At 44.3% G+C, this 17904-nt stretch overlaps 1 protein-coding gene across 7 annotated transcripts in view; it reads right to left on the reverse strand.

The window, feature by feature from the left end:
- LOC111865139 (protein N-terminal asparagine amidohydrolase) overlaps nt 1-17904 on the reverse strand; it is a 228724-nt gene that overhangs the window by 25741 nt on the left and 185079 nt on the right. For 5 of the 7 annotated variants that reach the window (XM_023852913.2, XM_023852938.2, XM_023852922.2 and 2 more), the window contains one exon: nt 10990-11037. The exons of the other annotated variants lie outside the window; for them this stretch is intronic. The gene's annotated coding sequence lies outside the window, so the exon portion shown is untranslated. The remainder of the gene's footprint in view (nt 1-10989; nt 11038-17904) is intronic. 7 annotated transcript variants of the gene reach the window in all.

Consider the following 17904-nt stretch of genomic DNA (forward strand, 5'->3'; position numbering starts at 1 on the left):
GTTTCATTTTTATAGAACTCTGTGTTATCCAGCTCCATTTTGTGTGGATAAGGGAAGATGAAGTGACAGGAGGTTGGAGAAAACTACATAACGAGGAGCTTCATAACTTGTACTCTTCTCCAAGTATAATTAGACTGATCAAGTCAAGGAGGATGAGGTGGGCAGAGCATGTAGCATGAATGGGGGAAACGAGGACTGCGCATAGGATATTGGTGGGTAAGCCCGAAGGAAAGAGACCACTGGGAAGCCCGAGGCATAGGTGGGTGGACACTATTAAAATGGATCTTAGAGAGATAGGATGGGATGGGACTGGTTTGATTTGGCTCAGGATAGGGACCAGTGGAGGGCTCTTATGAAGACGGTAATGAACCTTCGGGTTCTGTAGAATGCTGGGAAATTCAGTAGCTGCTGAATTGGCAGCTCCTCCAGAAGGGCTCAGCTCCATGAATAAGTAAGTGGGGTGGGACTAAGTCCCTTGTACTGCGGACACTTCTGGCCTATTGTACCAGCCCCAGATGATAGGTGAGGGTGATTGTGGAGCAATTGGTGGAATGAACACTGGCAGGGGAAACCGAAGTACTCGGAGAAAACCTGCCCCAGCGCCACTTTGTCCACCACAAATCCCACTTGACCACACCCGGGATCGAACCCGGGCCGCCGCGGTGGGAAGCCAGAGACTAACCGCTTGACCTATGGTGCGGCCCGAAGTAAGTAATGTAAGCAAAGAAGGTGAATCTCCTTGCTCCGGACAAAGTGATATACTGCGCATGCCTGGTTCTGGGCACAGTATGCACGGTTCATGCCATATGTTCAAAGAGCATCCAATTCACATTTCGAAGTAAACTACAGATCTAAGGTATGAGGTTCTTACAGAAGTTGCTGGGGACATGCAGTGGCGTAGATGATTGAGGTACTGTGCCACGAGCTGGAAGGTTGCAGGATTTTTCTATTGACATCCTACCAGTCCTGGTGTCAACTCCGCCTCTAACAGAAAAGAGTACCAGGAATCTTCCTGGGGGTAAAGGTCGACCGGCCGGAGCATCAGGCTGACAACCTTATTGCCATCTGTGAGCTGACTGTATAGAAAATGTGTGCGCCTCAACGTCTCACAACTCTATGGGCCTCCACGGTCCGTTACGGGGATAGCTCTACCGTCTTTACTTCCATTTGAAAGCATTTTCTGGCTACTTTTCCTCATATAGACGTCCTGACAGACTAAGAGTCTGGACAGTGCATACTGCTGCAAAATTATTAAGAGCCAAAAAAGGCTCAGTCTGATCTCTTTAGGAAAATTCAAGATGCTAACAACAATAAGATGGAGGAAGAAATTAATTACTTTTAGTTGCATAGAAATGACTGAACAATTTGTAGAGCCACTTGAATAATAATTTTGACAATTTCCGCAAGCCTGCTTTTGTATCGCTTCTGAACAGCATGCAATCGCACTGTCAAAAGGGGGAAAAAAAAAACAAAACAAAACAAAAAACAACAGCAGCAACAGCAACAGCAGCAGCAGCAAATGCGTTGAAGCAGTGCTTGGGACACACAATACATTATTTTTAATTCCATGTGCTTGATAAATGAACTAACACTGCTCTATTCACCAGCAGATCTTAAATTCAATGACAAACCAGTTCCTGAAATAATTCCATATATGGTGAAAAACAGTTAACACCGTGTAAGGTGGTAACGCTGATAATATTTTGATGTAGATATGTTAAGCGCAGTATACCATACACAGGAAATGGTTTCCAACTGACCATTTGTGTGTATTATTCATGGTAGATGGTGTCAATCGTCAGCCTTCATGAAGAAAGCAGTCTTCTGGGATGTAGCACCATGTAGATGTGGTGTTAACCGAAGTTTCGGAGGAACGTATCGCCTCCATCTTGAGGGTAGAAGGAAAAAGAAGAAAATCCGCAAGCTAAGAGACCGTGAGAACCGGTACAAGCAGACTGGTGTTGGATATATCCTTCCTTCTACGCTGAAGATGGAGGCGATACGTTCCTCCGAAACGTCGGTTAACACCACATCTACACGGTGCCACATCCCAGAAGACTGCTTTCTTCATAGTCACAGCCATGAAAACCTCAAATGTTACATCAGCCTTGATGTTTCATTCGATAACATGCAGGATTGGATTGGAATACAGAGAAAAACAGACGTTAATCATATGTAAGCTTATTTTACAATTGATGAGGGACATCCCTAGAAATATTAATGGCTGTTCCACTAATAATTACATAAAACAACTTCTTGACAATGAACACTACTTGTATCATTTCCTTCGCAGAGTAACCTCTGATACAATTGTACATGTGCAAACATGCCAGGGTTGCAGACCAGAATGTTTCCTGCACTGACAGCACGGATTCGGAAAGAAAATTAGACTTGTGTTAAACATTAAGTTTTCTCTTCTGTATTTAACTAACTGACCGATCGACCGACCGACCGACCGACCAACCAACTCCATTGCGCTTAGTCCTGCTTAAAAGCGAGCAGCTGCTCAGTCACTCAACGAAATTTCCAGAATTTTACATTCACAAGGGCCACTCTGCTTATCCATATCCTGAGCTAGATAAATTCACTCCACGTACATCACATTTCTTCATGATCCATTTCAATATTTTCCTCCTTTCTATGTCTGGGTCTTCCCAAATGTAACAAGATTACCAACCAACAATCACTTGACTCCATAGAGTCTTTCTTGAAAAGCTAACAGTTGCTCAGGAATTAAAAAGTTACTTTATCCTATTTTATGTTAAAATTACCTTGTGTTAATGGCTAAGGAAGAAACTGTGCTACAGGGCATGATTGATAGACTAATTGAAACTGGAAGGTGCTATGGCATGGAAATGAATGTGGAAAAAACAAAAGTAATGAAAATTTCCGAGACAACCAACCCCAGTCACAACAGAGATAGACCAAAAACAACTGGAGAATGTGAAATGTTTTAAATATTTGGGTAGCTTGTTAACAGATGATGGAAGGTGTACTTGTGAAATTAAATCTAGGATTGTCATGACAAAAGCTGCATTTGGTAAGAAGAAGAATCTTTTTACCAGCAAATTGGACTTAAATTTGAGAAAGAAACTAGTGAAATGCTACATCTGGAGCATGGCTTTGTATGGGGCTGAAACTTGGACACTTAGGGCAGTAGATCAGAAACATCTGGAAAGCTTCGAAATGTGGTGTTGGAGAAGGATGGAGAAGATCAGTTGGACCGATTATGTAAGAAATGAAAAAGCGTTAATTAGAGTCAGTGAGCAGAGGAATGTCCTACACGAAATAAGAAAACGGAAGGCTAATTGGATTGGTCATGTTTTACGCAGAAACTGCCTTCTAAAAGAAGTTATTGAAGGAACGATAGAGGGGCGGATATTAGTGACAAGAAGATGAGGAAGAAAACGTAAGAAGATGCTCGATAACCTTGGGGACAGAAGAGGATATTCTCATTTGAAGAAAAAAGCTCTAGATCGCATTAAGTGGAGGAACTGTTTTGTAAGAGACTGTGGACCTGTCGTCTGACAGATTACTGATGAATGAACACCTCCCTCGCCAGTGTTATGGGTTTTCAGATACATTGAGAGCCAATGCCTAGCAACGACATGATACAGCGATTGAGATTAGCTCCTTCTATGGGGCCCAACTGAGTAGGTGTCTTCCTTTCTCACCTGAATATGGAAACAGATTCAGTTTCCGAAACGTTGTATCCTCTATTGCCTAGAATTCCGGACGACGGAAAAAGTTTAAAACCCAGTCATTCTATATTCATTTCTTGTTTCAATTTTAATCCTTTCAAAAAATGCCAGGAGGGGGAAGTCGCCTGCATGGCTCTCTCCCCCTCCCGCCGTGGCCGATGCTCATGCGACAATTATATTTTCTTCTGTTATATCAGTGCATTACCGTGTGCCCTCAGGAGTGAACTCGTCATGCTGATGCTGAGGGCAGAGACACGTCATCCTAACACTAGTTCAATGAATGGCAACAGCACCTGTATTTGTAATGCATGACAGATGGATCTGTATACGCCACATTTAAACACATGACTGGAACAAATGAAGGTTACAGAAAAAAAAAAGAACAACAAAGAAAGAAAATCACGGACCACCGAAAGTGAAAAATGACCTCAAACCATTACTGGCTATGAGAATGGTTTATAATTCACTGTGCGCCTGTAACACGTATATTTCATTCATTCATTCATTCATTCATTCATTCATTCATTCATCCATCCATCCATCCATCCATCCATCCATTAATGGCTCTAAAGCCCTTTGTTGGGCCATGGCCTATAGTTCAGTTTCCTAAGTTTTTTTACACAGACGGTATGCCTCCTTGGACGCATGATCACCCAGTCGCAAGGCAGCTACCTACACACAGAACACAAACGCAGAACAAACGCACACAAATACATCCATACATTCGAGTGGCATTCGAACCCACGATACGAGCGTTCGACCGCGCTGCCACTGAGATCGGAACACAAATATATATTATTGATGCTAATTATGTTCTTGGGTTGTTGTACGGTGTGGTTGTGGGTAACGTTTCGGAAGTATATGCCGCCTCATCTTCAGGGTCGATATGTGTAGGTTGATGGATTTCTGTGTATACCGTATTTACGCATGTATATGCCGCACATTTTTTTGCCAAAAATTCAAGAGGAAAACTTGGGTGCGGCTTATATTCGAAATCACACTTCATTTAAAAAAAAATATTCATAATTAGTAATACAGGGTGTTCAAAGATCGAGGAAACCGGGGCAGCAGCGTAGACCGGATGGAACGTTTCTCCGCGACTACTGTGCCCCTCCCAGCTAGCGAGAGTGCAGTAGTGTCACTGATACCCTTACATCAGTTTCTGTACATGCACACATTTATAAGAATACTGTAAAAAGATAACACAAACTTACCGTGCTTTACAACAGGTGCTGAAGGTGACCCCCTTCTGCTTGCAAACATGCTTCGCATCGCATGAATAAATTATGCGACACTTTCTGAAGTTGGTCCACGGTAATCGAACCATATTACTGTTCATCACTTGACTCGTTACTGTCGATGTCGCTCTCGCTCAAAGTTTCGCTGTCAGGTGATGTCAGCCAAACAGCGTCATCTTCAGTCCCGTCCATTGCTTTGGAAATGGATGTGACTTTAAAACTTTTGGAAACCATTTCTTCTGGTATGGTGTTCCATGCAGCCACAATCCACTCACACATTTGACTTAATTAAGGTTTCTTCAATCGTCCAGTCGGCGTCATCTCCGTGGAACCGCATCTCCAGTCCCGGTAAAAGCGCCGCAAATGAGACTTGAAAGGACAGTTTATTGACACGTCAAGTGGTTGTAACATGCCAGTCATCGCCCCTGGTATCACAACCATATCACTTTTCTCCTGCCTCATCTTCACTTTCACATTTTCAGTTAAATGGCTTCGAAAACTGTCAACCACTAACATTGACCGCTGACGTAAAAGTGCGCCTGGGCGCCGAAACCACACTGATTTCAACCAATCCAGATAGAGCTCTTCTGTCATCCATCCTTTTTCTTGAACTCTCACCAAAATTCCCGGTGGAAGCTTTTCTTTCGGCAATGTTTTGCGTTTGAAGATTACAAATGGTGGTAGTTTGTTTCCATCAGCAGTGATACCAAGCATTACGGTACACCGCTGCTTTTCTGCTCCTGCAGTCCGCACATGCACTGTTTTTTCGCCTGCTTTGTTCACTGTACTTTCACCCGGCATTTCAAAGAACACAGGAGTTTCATCAACATTTCCAATAGCTCCCATGGTGTAGTTGTGCGTCTTTCTTAATTTCAGGACATGTTTTTGAAATGCAAGCAGTTTCTCCTGGTATGTGTCGGGAAGGCGCTGCGCTATTGACGTCCGTCGCCGAATTACAAGATCATGTCGGGCCATAAAGCGCCTTGCCCATCCATAACTTCCCTTAAATTCATTACGAGGAATTTTCATTCTGTCCGCTATTTTGAGGCCTTCAAATTGAATCATTTCCACAGACACTGAAAATCCATCCGCCCGTGTATTACGCACGTATCGCAAAAGTTTATTTTCAAGTTCTGGAAATTTAGCTTTCTTTCCGCGGAAAGATTGTCGATTTTGTGACGTTTTTTCAAGGGCATCTTTCGTTAGTATCCATCTTCGCACATTTTTTTCGTCAACGTCGAATTTTCTCCCTGCTGCTCGATTTCCGTGTTCTTGTGCGTAACGCACCACTTGAAGTTTAAATTTAGACGTATAACCTGCTCTTACTCGACCCATGTTTCACTCAGAACTAACCAGGCAAGTCAAGTAAAGGCGAAAAGGTTATAACTCTCCTCCGCAATGCCTTTGTTCCGGGCGGTACCGTTATTTTCGCTAGTTGCGAACTTAGGAATGTTAAACGTTGCCAAATTTCGGAATAATTTCTACTCCTGAAATAATATTCCAAGGAAATTATTTTTTCTATAATTTCTGTCTGAAAATTGTGCTGCGGCCTATACATGCTTAAATACGGTATTTGGAGTTAACTTTCGAAAATAATTCTACCCTCCTTCCTACAATTCCTTTTTCGAAACAGACACTCGTTAACCTAAAAACTTCGACCCTAAAGTCAGAGTCCGAATTTAACTCCGAAATGTCATCCATAACCACACAGCGCAACAGTCAAAAGATCAGGATTAACATCAACAATAATCACCATAAAAAGCTTAAAAATAAATCAACAAATACATGTCACTGTGAACTTCCTTATAAATAAATCACGTGTGGGAAGTGGTCCCCTCGTGACTGTTGACAAGTATCTACCAATTTTAATCTTCTAGAGGAAGACAAGCATTCATTCAGGATAGCGGATGTTCTTAATAAAATATACTGCTGGTTGCTTTCAACCGACGAAGAGACCACCTGCGAACGGTGTCTGTCTATCTGTCTGCCTCTCTCTCTCTCGCTCAATCTCTGGGATTCCCCTGCGTGTTGGTTTTAGCGGTTCTTGTATTCCTCACTAGAGTGGGCGCAAAGCATGTCTCGACTAATTCGTAGCTAGGAGCTGAGGTCCCCCCCCCGTAGGGATACCGATTGCTTTGGGTTTCGTGGAAAGCACTGATATATCATAAATAATAATACATACTGTCACGTATTTGGAATGTGACTATAGACGGGGTTTGGATTGGCGAATTGGATTTACTCACCATTTGTATACGCCACTCGGAATTACAAGTAATTACACGGCCTATGAACTTTAGCGGCCGTCTTGCTTCATGACTTTTAATACAATTTCTGTGATGGTCATTATTCTGTCTTCTTCTGGCTCGGCCCCACTGAGCTGTGTCGTGAACTGCTGAAATATCGTTGCGACTACTGTGAACATGTTCTGAGACGAACCGTTTGCATTAGGAGCCTGAACTGACTTGACTCGGTACTTATTGGTTGTGCCCCAATAGAGAGGGAGCAGGCCTGTGCAACTGAAGGCGGCTGAGGCTGCGCTGTTGCTGTGTGTTGCTGCGTAGCGTAGCTGCGAAGGATTATCCTGGGGCGGTGTGGCTGAAGAGAACGCCTTCCCGTCGTAGTCTCTGGCGCTCTCTGCCTTGCCGTGCCTGCAGCCTCGATGGTTGTTGGACAGATGAAGTTCCTCTGCAGTTGCAGCATGTCGGTGTCGATACTGTACTGCCCTTTTCCGGGCATTCCTTGTGCAGGTGACAACCCTCGCACCACATATAATTGGGAGGTTGCTTGCAGTTATCGACCACAGCTGAACTACTAGTCCTCGTTACACGTATAACCCTAGCACGGATCGCACAGGAAACATCTCTTACATAATTGCGTGTTCTCTCGTTGCCGGGAAACGACGTATCCACAGAATTGTTAAACTGTAACCTGTTTACGCAACTGTTACTTGGCAATGGCTCTTTTGGATTGGATTTATTGACACCTTATACATTCGCACAGTTCGGGACTACAGGTAATACAGCGCTATTGCTGATCTACACACTTTACAGTTCCCATAGCCGTTGCTATGAAACTGACACGTGTTTCTTTTGAGATGCGGATTCGCGAACACCGACTTGGTACGGAGCAGGTTTTCCGGGTCAACTCAATCAACAAAGGTTTCCACGGATACGAACAAGCAACCAACTTTTTCCATGGAGACCGGAGACTATGTAAGTGGCCGTGCAGACAAGGATGAAGGAACACTCCCGTGTGGAGGAGGGGTCGAAAACCTCCATCGCAGCCCTGCGAGTCGTGGGAGGTGACGAAAAGGGAACTCAGTGCCTGGGGGTGTAACCGTGCCACCCTCTTCCTTGAAGATATAAATACGGTGACCTTGCCCTCCAGGTTGAGGGAATCTCGAATTTGAGACGGTATAAGAGTTCGGCGGGAATCGGACCTGAGAATGACTGCGCTGGGTAGGCCAGCAGAAATTGTAAACAACAGACCCATACTCTCGTCAGAGAGGATGTTACAGCAGGGCTTCTAAACCAAATATTCAGTTGAAAAAAAAAATCTGGTCGTGAGTCTCACGGGGCTTGTCGCCAGGCGTAAAGTGACACAGACTCGGAACGAAGCGTTCATATGACAGCAGCAGTAGAAAGAAGAGCAAAGAGTTCATTAGTGAGTCCTTCGTAGGAGAATTCAAAAGGCAGTTCAGTAGTTCAGTGTTCAGCTGTGGAGTGCTAACCAGCGGACAACGGAAGGTGAAGAAGAGACAGATTCGCAAATCAGAACCAAGTCAGTCACAGTGGAAGAGAAGACACTCGTAGTCCAGTAAGGAATGGGGCGTCTTAGGCAGCCATGGATTATGAGCTGTTATAACTGTTTATAACTAAGAGTGACTGTAATCAATAAATCCAATCATCCAACCCCGAACCCGTTATTATTCGTCACGGAACCCCGGACACGTGACAATATAGCTGAGATTATCTCCGTAGTATGTGAAATAAATGATAACCTCGAAGGTTTGTGCCATTACAATGTTGGAACTTCGACTGTATGAAGAATGTTTCATGCAGGACATGTAGGGCCGGTGACAACTACATGCCCAGGTACGTGATGGCCCTCAGATAAAGAATCAAATATAGATTTGGCACAATTTTCATTTATTTATTTTACTTTCCTCATAACAATTTCCTTAACGAAATCTGTCCCACTTTCAATGGCCCATGTTTTCCAGAATTAAATTACACCATGAGTATTAATTGAAGTTTCAAAGTTATTTGTGCGCAAAGAGCGCAGACTGCTGATGTAACACATGAATATATTTCATTTCTAGATAAGCAAAACTAGAGTACCTACGTATGCAAACCTTTGAAAACTGAATTACTTCTATGTGCTACATAACAATTCAGTTCGTACCTCACAGGAAACACATTACGTCACCGCTACAGAGCCCAACCGCTTAATGCTGTTTAGGGAAACAGTCGCTGTTTATTGTGAGAACCATACGGAACACACAGATACACCGTGAGGGCAGGTTAAAGCAGGCTTTAAAGGAATTAATTCAATTATTAATTCACTGAAGCCTGAGACTTTGATGTATCATAAATTTCACTGAAACAGTCATCAGCATCACTCTGGTGTAAGTTCTGAGGTATTCACAGCGGGAATTATTAACATTTCTTCGGAGTAATAGTCGGCCTCTATCCTCAGGACAGAAATATATACGTTAAGAAATAGATCTGGTTCTATGGGCAAGTTATGAAGAAATTGGGCATGGATCTCACGGGTGCAGGGGTAAAAAAAAGGAGCCCAGATCGAAATAGTGGGGAGTAAAGGACCAAAATTGTCCGTATTAAGTGGCACGCGGGTGGGAAATGGGACAGTGATAAATAAAAGACTCTTCGTTGGTGTCTCCACCTTATCGTGGTGAGGGTGTTTGAGTATGCCAAGGACCCTGAGAGCTATACCAGCGGTAGCGTAGCTACTGGCAGGGCCTCCCTTGCTGGACAGGTCAAAGGGTAGGCATCAGACGAAGAGACACACCAAAAACCAAAAACTGATGCCGGAAGCAGCGTCATCAGCAGCGACTTGAAGCACAGAACAAATGATGCTCGAGATGGTTCAAGTTCGTATAGCAACAGGCGTGACCAGAGTGGTTTGAACGGCTGTTGTACTGCGATGTGGAAAGCAATTGGAAAAACTACCATAGAGTCACTTTTCCTGGATAGTCTCTTTCCAAAAACAGAGATAGGAATTGTTTTGGAAGAGACTGAAGACCTGTCGTCTTGACAGATTACTGATAAAGAAGAAGAAATAAAAGAACTCTGCGGAGACCTTATAAGGGCACACTCGTTTTGAATTGTTAAAAGAAAAAAAAAAGGTAAAGCTATCTCTGTAACAGGCCGCGGAGGTCTGTGTGAGACGTCGAGGCTCCCACGTTTTCTAGACAGTCGACTCACAGATGGCGGTGAGGTGTCAGCCTTACGCGCCGGCCGCCCTTCACCCCCAGGAAGATTCCTGGTACTCACTGGGAATCAAACCCGTGACCTTCTGGCTTGTAGCATAGTGATCCATCGTCTATCACACACGCATACTTATCAAAACACTCAAAAAGCCAAGTTTCAGTGCACCAATACACATGTCAGTTATTATTATTGTATATTTTAGAATTTGGGAGCCATTTCAACTGTCAGGACTAACTGAGGTTGTGGGCCGTGCCATAGCTCAAGCGGTTAGTCGCTGGCTTCCCACCACGGCAGCCCGGGTTCGATCCCGGGGTCTCGTCAAGTGGGATTTGTGGTGGACAAAGTGGCGCTGGGGCAGGTTTTCTCCGAGTACTTCGGTTTCCCCTGCCAATCTTCATTCCACCAATTGCTCCACAATCACCCTCACCTATCATCTGGGGCTGGTAGAACAGGCCAGAAGTGACCGCAGTGCAAGGGACATAGTCCCACCCCACTAGCAATAACAAAAACTAAGGCCTTGGAAGCACAGACGTACAGCAGACTCCTGTTATACAACAGCTGCGATGTACAATGTTCGTATTATGGCCGACCGCTTACCTTACGCCAAATTCAGCAACAGCTCAATGCTATGAGATCATCACATACCTGTAACAAGAAACAGAAAAATCGTAACCGATTCTCAGCAAGTGAATGACAAGAGGCGTAAGTCTGATACGAACATATTTAACAGTTAAAGAATGTAGCAAATTAATTTCGAGGCAACACTAACCAATGAAAACTGCTGAATTCGGGGAACATTTGCGTCTATTCAGTTCAGAATCTTCTTTTTCCTGTCCGCTTCTAATAACACGATCAAATACAAAAAAGAAGTTCTGGGAAGACCTAATCTCCTTTCACTGCAATTCGTGTATTTAATACAAGTACAAAGGAAACTTCAGTACGTGTGCGTAATGAAGTCAATAAAACAATACAATTTGGGTGGCTGCAATGTTGGTGTTACTGATGGCAAGGATTTATGGAGTATGCTGTTCAGATGAAGACTGATATAGACATTCAAGCAATATTTACGTTCTACCTCAGGAATCTGAAAAGTTGTAATGTTAGTATTACTGATGAGGCTGATTTATGAAGTGCACTGTTTAAATGGCCTCAGGCGGCATGACATACGTACCAAGTTCCATTACGATCGGTTCAGGCATTTAAGTAATACCAAGGTTCTGGTTTCTAGACCGGAGCCGCTATTTCCTTGAAATAGCTCCTCAGTTATCATCACGAGGCTGAGTGGACCCCGTTCCAGACGTTCCCAGAAAATCTGGTAGCGGCGGGAATCGAACCCCTCATCTGGATCTGTAGCCAGGAACTCTGACCACTAGACCACAGAGGATAATTGACTGTAATTGTAAAGAAGTGGCAGTAAACTCAATCATCAAATCCAGAACCCACTGTTATTCGTTCAGCAAAGCCCGCATACGCAATATGTATTAACAGCAAGGATGGCTGGATTTGTGTACATATGCTGTTAAGGCTGACGGATGTCTTCGATGTTGACACTCGAAGTGTACGGTTAGAACATTAATAACGGGAGATAAGATGACGAGAATACCTAAAGCAGGTGCAATGGTTATTAGAGCCTTCGCCGTTACAGGAACATCACAAGTTTTGTTTTGCTTTTTAATGCCTCGCTACTGCACCTAGACTGCCGTTGTAGCGGAAGCTACTAGAAACGGGCCATAATCTGCTGTACTGAGCCTGGACTGACAGAGGTCCTGTATATATTTATTAACATGTAAAATGTAAATATCCTTTACATTATGACAAATGACTGCAGACAATGACTCTGACAAAAGACAGACCCGTCCTCTCGACAGAGAGGGCGCCCCACAATAACAAGACCTAACTGTCAAACATTAACAAATATTTGGTCATGAGACCCAGACTGGGCTCGACATCAAGAATGACTGACTGACTGGAAGTTAGAGTTCAGATGGAGGAGTCGATTAGTGGAGTGTGGTCAAGAGGGTTCAGTTGAAGAGTGATTTGTGAAACGTTGTAATGAGTTGTATAAAGGTCCAATGAATTCGATCGCCAAATCCAAAATCCGTTTTATGGGTCACGCAGATCCCGGACACATGATACAGGTATTCATATGACTACTCTGGTTTTCTGGAGGAAAACAGGATGAAAATATCTCTCCATTGCATAAATGAGTAGTCGGGACGGCTCAATCGGTATAGTAACGGGCTATGGGCTAGATGGTCGGACTTCAATTCCTGGGAGAGGTAAAATGTTCCTTTACTCCACAGTGTCCAGGCCGACTCTAGGGCCACCCAGCCTCCTACATAATGGGTACCATGTGTTTCTTCCTCGGGGATAAAGCGACAGGAGAGTGAAGCTGACCACTGACATCCATCTAGAGCCGAGATCAAGAATGGTGGAGATGTACCTGCACAACCCCCTCCCCCATGTCTTCATGGCTCAGTGCTTAATTAATAAGGCACAGGGACTTTACTTAGCCTTTGCTGCACAAATACTGGTGGGAAAGCCAGAAGGAAAGAGCCCACTAGAAAGGTCAAGGCTAAGGCGGGTGGATAATATTAAAATGATTCTTAGATAGATAGGATGGGGTGGTATGGGCTGGATCGATTTGCCTCAGGATAGGGACCAGTGGAGGGATCTTGTGAACACAGTCACGAACCTTCCGGTTCTAGAGAATGCTGGGAAGTTCCTTAGCAGCTGCACAACTGGCAGCTTCTCAAGAAGAGCTCAGCTCCATGGTGTTAGTTTACTACACAAATGTGACGCGCGGACCGTTGTTTGAGCGTTGGTTTCCAGCTACTTTCGAAGAAGCGCATTGAAGGTGAAGACTGGATCTCTCTGTGGAGAGAGTTGCGTTGTTGTTGCTGTGACAGCAACCACTGCCATGCCATTTATAACAAGAAAACGGTCTGAACACGATTCGAAATCTAGGACTCACACAACTGGAATGGGGAACAATGCAGTCTTCAATACCGAGAGCGAGGCCAAACGAGGCTGTTAGGTACACACCCGAGCGAGTGGCTGCACACGGATTTGTTCCCACGGCCTCACGCGCCGGCGCAGAATCGGGCTCTCACTGACATACATCGCACACCCAACTCAGAACAGATGGACCGGCCCTGGACACGAGAAACCTTCACTCAGCTGGTCTGCATTCATTTCGGTTCGTTTCATAACAAAGTTCTACACAACAACATTAATCTCGTTTTGAACATATTTTCGAATCATGCAGATTCTTAAACGCTTGAGTTAAAAATAACAAACCAACAACCCGGAGATGAATCTTTGAGAAGCTAACTTCCGTTTTATACCATACGGACCACATAGAGAACAAAAAATTAGACGAGGGAAGCACAGACAGCAAGGTGATATCATAAGCCTCCTAACAATAATTAGGATGGAAAGCGATCTCATACGCCTAAAAAAATTAGGGGAATACACGGACAGACGGACACACAGACAGCATGGTGATCACATAAGTCTTTTTCTCTTTCAAAATAAACAAGGCGCGTTAAAAGGGTAACGTTATCCTACGTTTAATTACGCACCAAGTCTTCAAGACGTACGTGGAAGTTGAGATACAGTTCCGCCGTTCTTATCCTCGGCACTTGCTAGAGGTGCGTGTTAAGCTTCAAACTCCGGCCGCCCTGCCCTCGGTACCCATTATATAATAAGAAGCTAGGTTACAAAGCTCTGCGTCATGCTTATTTAAGGACGCTCACTAATTCTGAGGCATAACACGGCATGTTGAATTGGAAAACACGAAAATATGAGAGGTCGTGCCCTAGCTTCAGGCACTATTCCAACATTTACTTCAGAGGACTGAGAAAAACAACGAAGAACTAGTCTATATAGCCGATTTCTTGGCCGAGGTTTGAACCTGGGACGCCTCAAATAGGAAATATAAGTGATATTCATGTGACCGGGTTTTTCGGGGTAAATTATTTTGATATCAAATTCGTGAATTCTCAAATAAGGACACCGATGGGTCCGCGCTCTAAATCGACGATTTCTCTCGTCCCTGCCTTATTTACCAATCAATAAATCCTCAATCAATATTCCAAATATTAGCAATATACATAATGGTTCTAAAGTATTGTAGGGGTTTCCGTTTATAGGCCATGAAAACCCCGACAATATTTTGGAATCACCCTGTACATTTCCGTGTATGTTGAAGTGTTGCGTTTGTTATTTCAACCACAATCGCAATTCCCACATGTTTGAGAAGAGGGTGCTGAGGAGAATATTTGAACCCAAGACGGGTGAGGTGACAGGATGCTGAATGAAACTGCATGATGAGGAGCTTCATAACGTGTACTCCTAACATAATTAGAATCATCAAGCCAAGGAAGATCAGATGGGACGGCACGGGCCACGGGATGAGAAACACTGCTGTAGCTCGTTACAAGTGGTCACTAAACCAAAGAGTCTCTCCCCCGTGGGGATTCGCGGGGCGGTGTGTCTGGGTACCCATGATGTAGCTCACACACGATTGGTGAGTGCCCTAGCCGACAGTTCTAGTACAGAACACTACAATGAGTTCAATTGGGCAGATTAGCCAATTGGCTAGTCAGCCAGTTGCTTAGTTAGTCGACTAGTTAATCATGTAGATGGTTAATCAGCAAATTAGTTGGCTGGTTAATCAGCAAATTATTTGGCTGGTTAGACAACTGATCAGTCAGGTAGTTGGTTAGTTAATCTTCATGTCAGTCTGTCGGTTCATCAGCTGGTTAGTTTGGATAGGCTGTTTGCTGGTTAGTTAGTCACTTGGTTAGTACACTAGTTAATCAGGTATTTGGTTAGTTCGTCAATTGGTCAGGCAGTTGTCTGGTCAAGTGGGATTTGTGGTGGACAAAGTGGCGCTGGGGCAGGTTTTCTCCGAGTACTTCGGTTTCATCCCGCCAATTGCTTCACAATCGCCCTCACCTATCATCTGGGGCTGGTACAATAGGCCAGAAGTCGCCGCAGTACAAGGGACGTAGTCCCACCCCACTAGCAATAAAAAAAAATTAGGTATGCTGTTGGTTGGTTAGTGAGTCACCTCATTAGTCAAATAATCAGGCAATTAGTTGGTCAGCTCGTCATGTGGTGAGGTAGTTGGCTAATCAGCAAGTTAATCGGTTGGTTTGTCATGTAACTGGTTAGTCACTCCGTCAGTCAGCTGGTTAGTTGCTCATCCGCGGAGTAAAAATTATGAAGCACTCACCACACACCGCAGCGGAAACTTATCTGGACCTAACGGAGATGAAACGGAAAAGAATAAAGAAAGAAGCGAACATAAAAAAAGGCCAAGAAGAAGGGAAGGAAATAAACTAACAAGCTGATAAGGCAGGCCAGCATTCCGCCGTTCTCTGTGTTGAAACACAGCCAGGCTACAAAACGCACGGATTCTAGCAGAGGGCGCAGACAGGCCCGAACTGGATGTTCTGCAGGTGGCACGTTCGCCTCCATCCATTGTTAACAAAAACTAATATTAAGTTTTTAATGTTTTTATCTGAGAAGACTTTGTTTTTTTATGTGGGTGAACACCTTGGACTGATACACATGTCAGAAGTCTGTAAGCTAACATAATGGACCCCCGTCGTAAAGAGAATGCCACAGACGGATATGGGCAGGGTGCGTTGAACTAGATGGTTCAAAAGTTATCTACTAAATGCATTAGCGCCTGCGTATAAAAACAAGTTCCAGTTATCATAATCTGTAGACATAAAAAATAGGAAAACGTTGGATGAAGCATTGCCGACAGGCCATAAAAACCACACACACAGGAAACAGAACAACGTTTCACTTGTCAAATGAGCCTTTCTTATATGGCCATAGGACAGCTTAGTTCCACTTCGTGGGGCGAAGTCCTCAAGGAGGAGCTGACACGCCCTCAACAGATCAGGAATTTCACTAGAGCCAGCCAGGACTCTGCTTACACACGTTTGTTCAGGGCGCCTTCAGTGCTTTCACATTCACGGTAAAATAATCTTATTCAACAATTTCAATTTGTATTTTTGTATTAATATTCCTTACGTTTTTAAAATTAATTTTTTGTTACAAAAAGTCATGCGAGAGGTGCCCATAGACCCTAAGGTTCATTACCCGGTTCAAAACAGACCATCATTATTATTATGGCTCTACAGCCCTTTGTTGGAACTTGGCCGCTCTTTGAGTTTCGTAGCCCTATACACAGTCGGTAGAGCCGGGATACCTCAGTCGGTATTGCGACTGGCTACGAGCTGGTAGACCGAGGTGTCGGAGTTCGAGTCCCCGTAGGATCAAGAATTTCCACTCTTCCGCAGCGTCCAGACCGGCTTTGGAGCCCACCCAGCCTCCTATCCAATGGGTTCCGCGGACTCTTTCGCCGAGGGTAAAACGGCAGGGGCGTGAAGCTGACTACTCCCCAACTAGTGCCGAGGACAAGAAAATGTGGATCTATACATCCACTCCTCTGCTTCCACGGCGCAGTTATTAATTAGTTAAACACAGGGACAACTTTATCTTACCTTTACCTTATACACAGTCGGTAGGACTCCTTGGATGGGGGATCAGCCCGTCGCAAGGCCTCTACTTTCACAGGACAACACAAACACAGGATAAACACATAGAGACATCAATGTCTCGAGTGCGATTCGAACCCATTTATCACAAAAATTAGTCACATTTTTATAACACACTTTTATATTCTGTGCCTCTTCCTATGAAGGACATGCCGTGCCGTACCTCAGGCGGTTAGCCGCCGGCTCCCCACCGCGGCTCGGGTTCGAGTCCAGTCCAGGTCATGTGAGATTTGTGGTGGACGAAGTGGCACTGGGGCAGGTTTTCTCAGAGTACATAGGTTTCCCCTGCCAATTCACATTCCACCGACTGCTCCACATTCATCATCTATCAACCGGGGACGATACAAGAGGCCACTTACTGGTTGACGTACCAACTGGACTCAGTCTCACCCCACAAGTAGAGGTAAATGTATCCCTGTAACACGCCGTGGAGGCCCATAGGGTTGTAAGATGTTGAGGCTCCCACATTTTCTAGACAATCGGCTCACAGATCACGGTGAGGTAGTCAGTCTCACCCCACACAAAGATGTATGCAAGACATACGCAAATACACACCGAGAGACACCATTAATCGACGATTATCGGTTCGACGAAACATAGTCGATTGGTTAACGGATCTAGTTTTAACTGTTGCTTTACTATTGACTGTAGGGTTCAAAATTTCACCATCTTCATTCAAAAAGTTGCAAAATATGCTTAAAAAGAGGCGAACACTGACAAGACAGCAAGACTACACTACCCCAATGGCTAGCAGACGTGTCTCAACTTGTAAACGTCGTCAATTTTATTCTATTTCACCACAGCAATCTCGCTGACACCGCAACGTACTCTGCTAGACTGGAACACTTTCCTCAGCGCACCATTTCTACACAACACAGGAGGAAACATTATATAATGAGCAGGACATGTAGCACGCATGGGAGCAAAGAGT

The sequence above is a fragment of the Cryptotermes secundus genome, unplaced genomic scaffold (assembly GCF_002891405.2).
Source record: "Cryptotermes secundus unplaced genomic scaffold, Csec_1.0 scaffold719, whole genome shotgun sequence".
In the NCBI taxonomy this organism is placed as follows: domain Eukaryota; kingdom Metazoa; phylum Arthropoda; class Insecta; order Blattodea; family Kalotermitidae; genus Cryptotermes; species Cryptotermes secundus.